General features: G+C 38.9%; 1 long non-coding RNA gene across 1 annotated transcript in view; it reads right to left on the minus strand.

Annotated features, from left to right (window-relative positions):
* Window positions 1–3,435: 3,435 nt before the first annotated feature.
* The window catches only part of LOC112991095 (uncharacterized), a 69,331-nt gene continuing 59,326 nt past the window's right edge, over window positions 3,436–13,440 (minus strand). The window contains exon 4 of the long non-coding RNA XR_003261217.2: window positions 3,436–3,576. This is a non-coding gene — a long non-coding RNA (uncharacterized LOC112991095). The remainder of the gene's footprint in view (window positions 3,577–13,440) is intronic.

Below are 13,440 nucleotides of genomic sequence, written 5' to 3' on the forward strand. Positions count from 1 at the left end.
ATACCCATACAAACAGCTTTCCCATAACAGCTCAGCATGCAGTGTTTGAAACTTCCAGCTTTCTCCAGTCCTTGTGTCAGTCTAAATGAAAAACCTAAAAGGTAAGGTAGGAGCCAGTGAGCAAAGGAGGCTTACAAAGTGTCTAAGACACCTCAAGGCAATTTAAGTGAATCTTCATGTCTCAATAGAAGTTTCTACTGAGCACTCAGTGCCTGTAACCTGCAAATTTACACATGTATTCTCGTTCACTCAGGTTCCATTTTACGTCTTCAAATTCATATAAATTATTTAGTAGCCTCTAAAAATGATTAATGAGTAATCAAGAATTATATGCCATTGCAGCAGAACATGGGATATAGAACACCTTCAACAGCCAGGAATGTTATATTTACTCCAAAATTGCAAACCTGTCCAAGCTCTCTTTCATAAAAAAAAAAGTGGGACACAACGGATGGACACAACAGAAATACCTTCCTGACCACTGATCTAGAGCTGAGCTGTTGTGCTCAGTAAAGGCGGTGTTTTTCCTTTCCAAAACTTCATTTTTCCCTTCCAAGAGAAACAGCAAGCTTCCTGGCACCAACAGATGCTGTAGTGCTAAGAAAATGCTTAAAGGAGGATCCTATTCCAAGGATAATAGAACAGAAATATGTAAGAAACCTACACTGCTTTTCCAAAACTTGTGTAAATCCATTGAATAGAGGAAAAAGCACTTGTCACTTGTAAGGTAGGAGATATATAAAATTTGTATCGCATTGATGCAAGTATTCCTGGTTTCCTTAGAAAAGACAAGAAAATACAAACATACTCTAAAAGGCCTCCCTTTTCCAACACTGGTCGAATATAGTCAATTTAATTGAGAAGAATTGTAGTACCTTGAATTGAATAAGTACTTTTTCCCTGTGCTGAAAGAGTACCTGTGGAATTTTGTAAGTTTTCTATAAGCCTAAGCTTAAGATTAAAATAAAGCCTAACAAACTTTAACCTGAAAAAGAAAGTAATGGTAATTATGTCCAAACTGTGTGCTGCAGTGGAGCACAGAGAGCCTGCACTAGTCTTAAATGAGGCTAGCTGCATAAGGGCTGCAGTCCACCAAGGCCAATTAACTCCAAGTTGTGTATTTCTATACAGCATTGCACTGGGTGATACGGCACATGCTGAGTCCTTCCTTTCTTCTTAACTTTATTACTAGAATGCCAGTCACAACTTCCAGAGGCCTCTCTAAAATCGCCTCTGTGGGGGCACTTATTTCAGGCCCTAAAATGTGAGAAGATTCTACACAGAGAATTTATGAAGCTCATTCCAATGAGTGCTACATACTTTCTTCTTTTCCACATTTCACTATTATTTTACAGTAATACGATCTGATATATCAGAATTCAGCTAAAGATGCTATGCATAATGAGAAGTAATAAATATTCAGGTAAACTTCTTATATGTCAAATCCTATTGCCAAAATGCATTCATGACTAAATCTTGCACCATCATATGAACGATCACAGAACATCCACAGTGCTTAAAAACATGGTGTACCTCACACAAAAGCAAGATTTATTAAAAGGATGTTTACATGGATCTTTTCTATCTAGAATAATGTAATGGAACAAATTGCACTTACTTTTTGAAGCACTCATTATATGAATGACAGTATTTGCTTCAAAATAAGATTTTTCAGAGAACACATCACATATCTTCAGCTGCTTTAAAGTTCATGGTAATACTGAATACTGACATTGAGAAATGCTAAGCAATATGGTTCTCTAACTTCTAAATTAAAGAACTTCATAGGTAAAAGGAAAATATAACGTATGAGGGCAATGGCATGTATGCACACATACTGGAATATCTATCTCTACAGAAGATGCTTGTTTCTACAGTGGGATAAAGATTGGCTGAATCCAATAAGTTAACATCCTATCTATTTATGCTAAGACATATTTTTCAATTTTTTGAAGACTGTACAAAGAAAAATTTATCTAATTTGTATCTAAGATACCTAAATAAAATTTTTAAAAATCATTCTGTCAATGTGACTGCTTTGTTATTTTGTAATGTGCTCTCTAGCCATTAGGAATAACTTCCAGCTAACAAAAAAGTGTCTGTGAAATGTAAATGCATTTCGAAGCTTTCGTCTGTTCTGTATTTTCTGCTTCATTATGACACAATGCAACTACAACAGAAGTGGCTTGAATTGAATCTGAATGCAATGTGTAAGAGAGAACATCCCATTACTAAGCATAGAGCCTGCAGTGTTCTTCATATAAAAAGTGAGCAGCAATTTGAATGAACTGGTGGCCTTAAAATATCTCTAGAATTTGCAAAGAACAGTGGAAAAAAACCAAGACACAGAGCAGGGCAATGTAAATGCTTTTGCACCCTGAATCATCTGTTTCACTATTATTTAATACTGAATTACCCAGTGGTGTATTTTCTGCAGATGATTAAATAGTTTAATTTTTAAGCTAATTTAATGATTAATAAATCCAAAGAACTAAAGAACAGAAAAGGTTTGACTTGCTCAAGCAAAATGTTGCAAAGAGTGCATAAAAAAATTCTTCCTTATGTTAGTACTACCTTCACTTGAAATAAACACTGCACGTTTAGCAAAGGAAATGAGATCTTTTCTGTTGACTTAAATTGATAAAATAAAACACTCACTGATATATTTTCCTTAGCCACTGTGTTTAGAAGAGAATGGCACATCTCTCAATTAAATTGTACTGCTATGGCCAAAGTTCCCAACTTCCTTAGTTTGAAAAGCGCCATTACTTACCTCTTATGTCTTTGAATATGTACCAAATATGGATCTCTCTCCAAAAGCACATATAAGTGATGGTAGTGGGATCATTTTCTTTAAATGTGGTTTGTGTGCCATTGCATACCTACAACTTCAGGATACAAAATATAGTTGAGGTTCTTACCTGAGGCTGATGCAAAACCTGCAGTTTTAAATGTGTGTTCCTATATTGCCAGATTAACTAGCTGTCAGGCATACCCTGCAAAGCAGATGGGACCATCTGTGAGGGAATGTGACATGAAAGGTTTTTATCCAATAGTCTGAGATCCTTCTCTGCAGGATATACTGGTACATGATGCCAAACAGAACTGGGAAATAAAAAAATAATAATTTTGAAGTTAAAATTAGAACACAGAAAAGAGAGGAAAACACAGAAGGGAGCTGAGTCCTGCTTGAACTAAACTAATAAAATCTCAGGAGGAAAGGATGGAGGCTGGGTTCTGTGAGGTTCCTGAAGGCAGCCGCAGGGCACGGCAGGTCAGCCGTGGCTGCTCAGCACCTCATGCCACAGTGTGGGGTGGTCCGGGTTGCCATAACAAGCAAGGGTTTAGAAAGATTTGCATCCCATGAATGAGGCCTGTGCTAGAAGCCTCCTCTTTTTCTCCAAAGTACATGCATTTCAGACTGCTTACCTCTTCTCTGATCACCATAAGCCCCTTGGTCAGCTAGATGATTCACAAGACAGTCCCTGTGCTCTGCCCCATGAGTTCTTCAAGGAGTAACATGTCACTTCTTACAGCTTTGGGAAAGACAACTGTCAGGCTCCCTGGTTAGAAGCCCTAGGAAAAGAAGCACAGATTGAAACTGAAATCAAGACTAGAGCAGAGGCATGAACCAAGGCAAATGCAGAAATTGGAGCAGGGAAGCCAGGTGCAAAGAAACCTGGGTTTGCCATTGGCTGCAGCAGGGAGAAGCCTGAAATTACCAACTGCAGCTGGTGACAGGGGCACAACCCCTCTGGTGTCACTGGCTTGCTGTGAACAGAGCCACAGCACATCTCCCCCTGCACTCCCAATACTCAATAGTTCCTCAAAGCCCACAGAAAGTTGATCAGCGCACCAGGTCATAAAGAGAGTCACTAAATTTTTGGAGCTATGATTCTCATTAAAAATCAAATGCCTGCCCTGCCGAATGTGCAGGACCGCAATCCATGTGTGGGGCAGTGGCGGGAGGATGCAGTGGCCCCACTGCAAAGGAGCAATACTGCACTGTAGCTGTACAGCTCATGGAGTGGCTGTTTGCTTCCTTGCATATAACGTTTGCACTGGTAATGTGTGTAGTCTAAAAACAATAACTTTAAAGTTAAAGTTTTTGATGTGGGAACATATAACTGTGTGTGGGAAAATGTATGCTGTTAACATTTATGTTCCTTTAACAGGCATTCATTTCAAAGTGAGTTCTGTGATATAAAAATAGCAGAAATATGCAAAGGAAAAAATACTCAACATTTTTCTTAAGCTTTGCTTCCATCTGTTAGATTGAAGTATTCGATTAGATAAAATAGCTATTACTTTAATTTATATAGTACCTTTCCTCCAGAAAGTACAACGTCATTTAGAGAGGACTCATTCAGCCTCACTACGCTCCAGAAAAATATGTACTATTAACCTCCCTCCTGCAAATGGGACATCTGAGCAATGGAAAGTTGTGAGAGTTACCATTGAGCTAACAAGCAATTAGAGACATAGAAAGAATCAGATCAGAAAGAACCACTGGTTCTCAATGCCATATTTTAAACACTAGTTGTGATGTTACCACTTATTGTTATTAAGCTGAATGCTGTGGTATTGCTTTCATACATTTTTAAACAGAAAACAAAACTATTCAGAAAAAACAGTTTGAGAAACCAAAAGGCTACTTTTCCTTGCTTTTTATTCTTTCCAATTTGTAAACAATACTAATGATGTTATTAAACACACCTGCCTTGGGGGTACTTTATACTAGCTTTGTCTGATGCTGCACAGGAAACCATACGTAATTTTTCCAAGTGAACTCCTTTTAACTTGTAAACAAGACTCTAGTCAGTGGGAGACAGATACACAGATTCTTTGACAAGCTGCTACTCAGGAGCGCTTGAACCATGGTGTACCAGCGCCAAGGAGGAAGTATGGAATAACGGAGACAATTGACAATAGATACAGATGCATAGAGAAAGAGAGAAGTAGTTCTCAGTAGCAGGGAGCATTGGAGCCAGAAGAAAAGCATAGACAAAACAGCTGGAGACTACACTACTCACAGTCATGCCATTATATTTGGTCATTAATAAATGTTAAAAAAAATAGATGTCTAGCTACTGTCCATGATGATCTGCTGTAGCAGAGGTGAATCTAGAGATGACAGCAGAAACTTAGAGCAGCTTGCACCCATGACTTTGCACCAGTGAAGAATCATTCCACACCAGAAAAAATTTTCCATAGCTACCTGCAGTGGCTTTAGCACAACTTTGTGCAAAGCAACCAGACAGAGAGGGATGAAGGAAACCATCTCAGTATTAGACCAAAATAACAGGACAAACTCTGTTGTCTGCATTGCAAATGCAAACCCATCTACCAGGGCAAAACAGCTCTGGATTATACCAGTGCACCTCGCAGTAGAGTCTCTCTCTCTCTCAAATCCTTTACTTAAAAAGTTCCTAAACCAGTAATGCTTAAGCATGTGCCTCCTTTTAAGGGCATAACTGAATTGAACTTCATAAAAATCACTGCATAATTACACTACCTAGATGAATCAAATCCCCAAAGATCAAAAAGATTAAAAACTAAATGCCTCCACCCTCCTAATTTCTCCATTATCAGCCACAGTGATATGGCCATGATCATACTCAGGGACACATTCTTCATGTTTGAAAAAGAAACATCCAAAATGCCACACTAGTAGAACAGCAGAAAGTCCAAAATCAAAATGAAATGATGATGCCTTTCCAATTAAATCATGTCCTAGAGCTTTTAAGTAACTCTCAGCCTTCAAGTATAGAAAATAGATTGCATTTATGCAATCCGTAACAGCTAGAAAAATGGGAGGATCATTGAGCTACAGCTTGCATGAGAGAGACATTTCATGACTACCCTGTTCCATCTTTGAAAGACTGTTGAATTGCTTAAGGTGAGAGGAACCGTTATGACAACCTAGGCTGACTCCTGCGTAAAGATCCTTAGTGCTTCTGTCAAGGCAGGTGTACTCAGTGCTAAGAAGGCTGTTACCCAGCGGATGGCAGGATCCTGATATTCCAGCAGTTAATTCCCCTACTGTAAAAATGTGCACTCCTTGCATCAGAAATCTCCTTCTTAGCCTGGTGCTTGTAATTGTTGATCAAGGAACTAAAATTCTTTTCAATAACTATGTAGGCCAAACCTCTTAAATCTCTTTTACTGTAAAGAACATTTCTGAGATGGCAAGTCACTTTTGCAGGACTTTGTTCCACCATCTTTTTCTATTACACTGGATACGGCTGTTCTGTCTCAGAAGGCATTATGGACTTTTGCAAACAGAACTTACATTTCTGGTGTTAACTCACACTGAAGTATATAAGAAAAACAAAATAAAAATAAAAATAAGAGTAATACTGAAATCCCCAAATCAAATATCTCTGTCATACATCCAATGCCTGTATGCATGCAAGTGAAAATGAAGGCTGACATTCAACCCTGAATAAATATGCATGAAAGAGACTCGAGGAGCTTATTTACGCAGTAAATTGCGCATGTGTTTGCAATTCATGTTGCGTGCAGAGCCACTGTTATGCTTGCTCCCTTCCCCTCTTTCATCTCCCAACCAAGTTACGGAAAGATGAGCTTTGCCACCATTTTAACTGAGTGGACCTGTGGCAACCATCCTGGTTAATGAGCTGTTTTACTTCCACAACTCTTCTCCGATCACTCAGCACAACTTGCTGTCAGCCCTTCACTCAGCTTCCTCTTTCAGGCAAAGAGGCTTCCAAAGCACTTTGTTGAACCAAAATTACTTAAAAGCAACAAGCACAAATTGGTCATTTGGCAAAGAATATTACACAACTGACTTCATCAGGCTTTCTCAGCACATTTCTACTTGTGCATGCGGCATATGCTCAAGGGCTTGTTTGCAGTGCACTTGGCTGCAATAAGTGCGACTCCCAGATGGAGAACTAGCTTTGTGTTATCTATGTTGCCCACCATAAAATGTTCTACATACAAATGAAGGAATACAGCCGGGGGGGTGGGGGTGGGGGAACAGAGCTAGAAGAAACACTCTGGTAGGGTTTTATTATTATTATAAGCCTGCTCTTTTGGCCTATTGCAAAATGCTAACAATGAATACCACAGATGGGGGTGGACGTTTAAGGCCCATTGAATTCTGATGTTTTGCTAATCTGTTATAACAGGAAACATCTGTGCTATATTCAGTGTTTAACAGCTCTTCCCATTTCTCATTTCAGTTGTGGATCATCAGTATCTACAGGACACTATCAAAAAATTGTTTGAATTAACAGTCACTTCAGGTGCAGCACTGATTTGTTGCTGTAAGTCATTTCAACAATCATGGACGCTGCAACATCAATACAAACACTCAGTTATCCTATGGTTACTCTAGAAGTCAAAGACTTGCTGTTTCAGAAGTAACAAAGAAATAAGCATTTCAATCATTTCCAGTAGGCTACATTCATTTTTGTTTATATGAACAGAAGTCAACAATTCTTTAACCATTCTCTACTGCCACAGCCAAACTTCCCCATCACTCGAATTAGTCTCCCGAGCAAGCTAATTTCCAAGGCAATTCAATTGTCACTGAAATAAACAATGGATCATTGAGCACTGAATTTTACAAAGCACCACATACAGTGAGAAATCTTGCAAGAGGAACAGCTGCCTCTAGGAAGATTGCTTCTTATTTGAACTCACTAAAATATGTACCATACATCTCCAAATCCCCCCTTCCTACCTCCTCCTGCCTTGCCAAAACGAAGGATGAGGCACATGTTTTCTATACATTGTCCTTTGTCAGGGAGACATCTCGTCCCAATAAAGAATAAAACCACTGTGAGGCTGAAGGCAACAACCATGTCCCCCCATCAGCAGCCAGGAGAGGGAACGGGAATGCAGGCAGGCAACCTGGCTGCATGGGCTAGCTAGAAACTACCTAGAGACTACTTGCCTTTTCTGTTGTCTGAAGAGTTTTGCCAAAGTCTTTGTCTAAGGACTTCTCTGCTTTTTAGGCTGTTTTCTTTTGAACTGAAGTGGGATTATCCTGACAGGACATACGTGGAAAGATCCTGCCAGGCCATCCTCCTCCAGCTGAACTGGATCTTTGTTTGCAGTGTTTTATCCACTACTATATTTTGACCAAATGTACTACTCAGCCAGCCATACGAAAATATAGTTAAACATTTCTACCGAGAGGCCCTTTTGGCCTTTTCATTTTAAGATACCTGCTTGTATATAAAGTGGTTGGGATGTATATATTTTTTTCATTTAAAATAAGTTTGGTGCTCAAGAAGGAGTCTAAGATTCTTTAGTATCAGAGAATGACAAGTAAGCCATAGCTTACACCTGGCAAAAGCTTTTCCTACACAATTCCCCTCAGGGGCCTGAAATGTAATCTGTAGATAATGCTCTGCCTATTACAAACTACGGTCTGACAGTCATACTCTTTATGGTGTTGATTTGCAGAAAATTTCTGGGCACTTGGGATTAAAAAAAAAAAAACTTATTCAAAAGCACTGAGAAGCATTCTTATTGCCCTGCCTTCAGAAGCAAGACAGCAGAAATTTTCAGACATGTTCATCCCAGCAAAGGAAATAAGCATAAGTTTGTGCCTTTTTCAGAACCAGTCCTGATGTCTATGCATAAGCAAAGCAAATTTTGCACAATCTTCTACTCAAGTTACACAAAGCTTTTTGCTCCCTGTTATCATTTGCAGTGTAAAGGATTGCTGCTTTTGATAAGCTTACAATCAGCAGAAACCCTTATGAAATCCAGGCCCAAGGACCACTTCTCCCAACATCACCACAGCAGTAAATAGATGGAGCAACCACACCGAACTTTCAAATGCCATTGTCATACCTACAGAATTATCAAGCCAGAAAAAGACAGGCAGCTGACTACAAAATCTGATGATATAAATCCCATTAAAAAGATCACGTTGCTCATCACAAATCAATTAAGATTGGTCAAACTGATCCAAAACTATATGCCAAGCAGAGCATGAACCTAAACCAATATGTTAAGGTTCAAAGGATTAAATACTTTCAATACTGTTTTACCGCTCCTTTCTTCTGTTTAACTTCAGACATTTTGGGAAGCAAAAGCACCTGAAAAACATCTTCAGCCAGCTTTTCAGAAAGTTTGGAGAAGCTTTTAAATGTCTATATGTTTATCCTAACTGAAGTTCAAAGCATTTAAGGCTTCTCCATCCCTAAAGTAAGCCAATTTTCTATCCTGTAATCTCCTATAATCTTGTAGAAATGTAGGAACTGCCACAATATGTCAGACCTAAGGGTCTATCTAATCCAGTACCTAACTTTTGTTAAGATTGGCAGGAGCTCTTTCAGAGCCTGGGAGAAACAAAACTTTTGGGGTCCATAACGAGCCACCTCAAACGGTCTGCTTGTCTGGCCATGCTCCCTTGTCTCCCCATTCTTCATAATTACTAATAGTGACATAGCTATTCCAGCATCGAAAGCCAAAGTGGTACTAGCTACATGGATCAGAGCAGGGAAGACACGAGGGTGCAGGGAGCAAAGGGAGGTGTGGAAGGGTGTTTCAAGGAGAGCTTTTTTTATTATTTTTTAAAAACCCACTTGCAGTATTGCCTCATGGAGCTGCCTCCCGGTGGCTCTGGTGGCCAGAACCACTTGTTTCAGACAGGTGTATAAAATGACGCAGCGAGTGGGTACAGGATTAATGATTGCCTGGAAATGTTTCTTACTGCTGATTAGTCTGGCTATGCTATGGAGTAGGAAAATTTGTACCTCTTCCCAGCATCAAGTTTTTGTTTCTCATTGCTATTCCTTATTGTCAAAGAGGTTTTTGTTTCATTGTTCAGAGGAGTTTGTTCATATCTACTGTGTATTTTATTCCAATTCTTCTTCTTCCACCTTTGTTGTCTGTTTGTTCTTTCTTTTTCTTAAAGGCTCAATTCCAGTGACAGCAACTCCCCAGAGAAATCCAGGTTTCGGTCTCACAAGTGTGTTAATTCTAAGAGTCATCATCAATCAGCACTTGAATATTTAATGTCTTTCAAGTTCCTTTACTTTGGCATGGCTCTCTGCCTTTTATTTTAAGTGCTTTCAAGTGTATCCTCTTCAAACATGTTGCCTGCAATAAGCCCTAGTTGTCTTGTTCTGGCTGTCTTCTTTATTCATAAGAACTATCAGTCAATTTCTGAAACAAGTCTGCTTTCTATCTCTTATCAAAAAGTCTCCCTCCTTCTAAGCACAGTAGCTGGAAGGAGAAGGGAGAGAGCATTGTTGTTTTTACCATGAATACATCTCTTTCAGATGTGTTTCTGTTTGATGTGAGGGAGGTGAACAAGCAAGGCAGCTTGCAAAGGCTTTGTGCTTGTGTTGTTTTTGCTTAAAACTATAAAGCTCAATCGGGGGGTGGGGGAGGAGGAGGTTGGATTTGGCCACAGTCTTCCAATGAGATTTGTTGCACATGTTTGAGTTGACTGTTTCACATGCAGTACAAGGAAGGGAAATGTCTGGTTTACATGCTCGTAAGTACAGGCTTACAGCACTTTGCCATAAACAGAAGAAAGTATCCCCAGCAGGCATGCCGGGGTTACCAAAACCACATCTATTCTTTACAGAAGTGACACTGCAGTGCTGAATCATGGAAGCTTTCCTACATATTGCAGATCACAGCTCTACGGAAAACCTGCTTTTACAATGACAATTTTTTGATAAATTCAAATCAAAACTTTACAGGCTATACCATCTTCTCTGATATCTGATACTGACAGCAGTGAAAATTCAAAATAAGGTAAAGCAGGTGGAGAAAAGGTTAGCAATATGCCTGTGCTACCCTTTCCATTACTGTATAACTATGCAGAAATTTAGCCCAGTATGCCTGGAGAATAAAACTAATTGTAAGGAAGAGGTCAGGGAGCAATCCAGCTCTTCACCTATTTTAAGGCAGGAGCAATATGCAGGCACAGAATAGAAAATTCTACACATAGTGCAACAGGGTGGGCAGCCCAGAGAGACTGGGATTTGTTCTCCCCTCTTACTTGGTTCATCTAATCTGTGCCTTTCTGATTTGTGAAGCTTTCAAAGACATACCCCAAGTGAACACAGGGTACCCACCCATGAGGAAGAAAGGCAGACACATAGCCAAGAAAAAGCATTTCTCTAAGGCGACTAAACAAACCATGCATTGTTACAAAAAGCATGAAGCTAACATTGAGAGAAACAAACCAAAAAATTATTTTTAAATGGAAGTAGGCACAGATGACCCATTTACTGAACAATTCTATTTATGCTTGGCAATTGTATTTGGGTTCTCTTCTTTACTTACAGCTGTTTATAACACAATTACTCATTGGGGTATATTTTAAAAACTACTAAATGAGACATTTAGACAGAATGTGTTAAGCTTCCTTCTAAATTTACAAGAATGTAGTTCTTATTCCCAGCTGTGCATTCAAGGAAAAGTCAGATAATATTCTGAGTGACAAGTGCTGGAAAAAGACTACCTTAACAGAGGCTACAAACCATGAAATGTATCTTGCAGAAGAAATCTGTATTTCACAAGATTGTATATATGCAAATGACTGGTGTTCTTTCATGTCAGAAAACAAAGTTTTCTGATCACTTATTTAATTGGGAATTTAATACTGAAGAGTCTGATTGCTAAATGGCTATTGCTGTATAGGATGTTTCAGACTCTGGTGCAGCTATTATGTTTGACATAGGCCATGAATCTACACACAAAAAGTCCATCTAAAAATGTCTTTTCAGAGCGATTTGATATTAAGAAATCCTAGGAATGATGAAACAGGCAGAATAAATTTTAGATTAAAAAAATGTGTTAAAAATTCAACCACATGAAAATCTTCTTGCTCTATTACCTCAAATATATTAGTATAACCATCGCATGAATCTTTTTTCAGATGCCAGTGGGTAATTATAGGAACACAGGGAGGATCCTCAGCTGGTGAATATCATTATAGCTGCACAGAAGCCAATTTATGCCATTTGAAGTTCTGGCCCATAAAATCTCTTCTAAACCTGAAAGAACATCTTGTACTACAGTGTTATTGGTCTTCAGGTGATTGAAAACCATCTTGACGAACAGTGTGCTCTCAAAAAAACCCAGAGACTGTATGTCTGACAAATTTCTATTCTGTGTTCCTTTATTTAACTTGATTAAGAAAATATATTTAAACAAAAGCTCACACAGTACAATGCACCATTAATCATGTGCTGCTTCTCAGTAGTGAAACCATCAATTTTATTATAGATGTGAATATGTGCAAGAGGTCTAACTGTAATTGGGACATTAGCCAAGAAGCAGATGGGGATTCTGATTAAGAATATACCTCCTGGGTATATGTTGAACAAGCAGCATCTCTAGCAGAAGAGAGGGCTATCAAGCCCTCTTACAGTATATGCAAACGAGATATGAACACAGCAACATAAGCTTGATATTTACCTTTGGAGCTGTGTATTTAAGAAAAGATTCTACTTCCTCCAAAGCAGGCAAATCACTAGCCTCCATGGAACACAAAATATCACTGTTTTACCTGTTCTATATAAGCAATGAATCAAAAGGAGGAGCAATTTTAATTATCTATTTTTAAACTTAGTATCTAAAAAAATCCAAAACACCATGGTAGGTATGAATGAGTTCAATATGGAATACAAACTAAGTACAAACGTCGGGCATTACAGAAAGAAGAGATCAGATCTACTCATCTGATAGACGAATATGTAGTAGAAAACTGGGGTTTTTTTATATTTGATGCTGCTTGATATTGATGTTGACTTTAAAGTTTATGGTTAACATATTCAAACCCTAAATTTAGAACACACATTTTTTAGGACTCAGGTGTTTTTCAAATACCAAACTATGCCAGTTGCCTCACCTAGAGCACCGGTAAGACACCCACCCTCAAGAAATAATCTTCCCTGACTCCTGAAAACCACATCAGGACACAGCATGGTTTGCACACTCCAGGTGTTATTTCCTGCATCACTCTGTAGGCTTTCTTTATAGTTTTTCTGCATTTAGAATAATCCAGGCCCAAGATGTTTAGTCCCTGATTTTCTAGTACCTGGGAGGTATTCAACTCTTGAACATTTTGGCCTTTGCTGGCTTTACCGGTGGTACAGGACCACAGCAGAGCAGGGTCTTATAGTTCATATTTCCCTGGGAGACCACCAGTCAACCAATGGTGTCCAAGAAGAATCCAACTTACCTCAGAAGTAAGGCATTCTCTGTGGTGGAGCAGTGGACTAATACAAAGCCCTGGTGCATCCTCAGGTCTTTTTCTGGAAAGATTTTTCCCTGTAAAATCACAGCTCCCACTCACTGCAGCTCATATAGTTCAAAGGTGGCCGATTAAAGCCATTTCAGCCTATGATGCAATATACAGCAAGTAATTCTGAGCAAGTATTGTATGGTCCTTCCTTTTTTTCTTTTCTCATAATGTAGCAAATACTCTTTCTT

The sequence above is a fragment of the Dromaius novaehollandiae genome, chromosome 10, assembly GCF_036370855.1.
Source record: "Dromaius novaehollandiae isolate bDroNov1 chromosome 10, bDroNov1.hap1, whole genome shotgun sequence".
Taxonomy (NCBI): Eukaryota; Metazoa; Chordata; class Aves; order Casuariiformes; family Dromaiidae; genus Dromaius; species Dromaius novaehollandiae.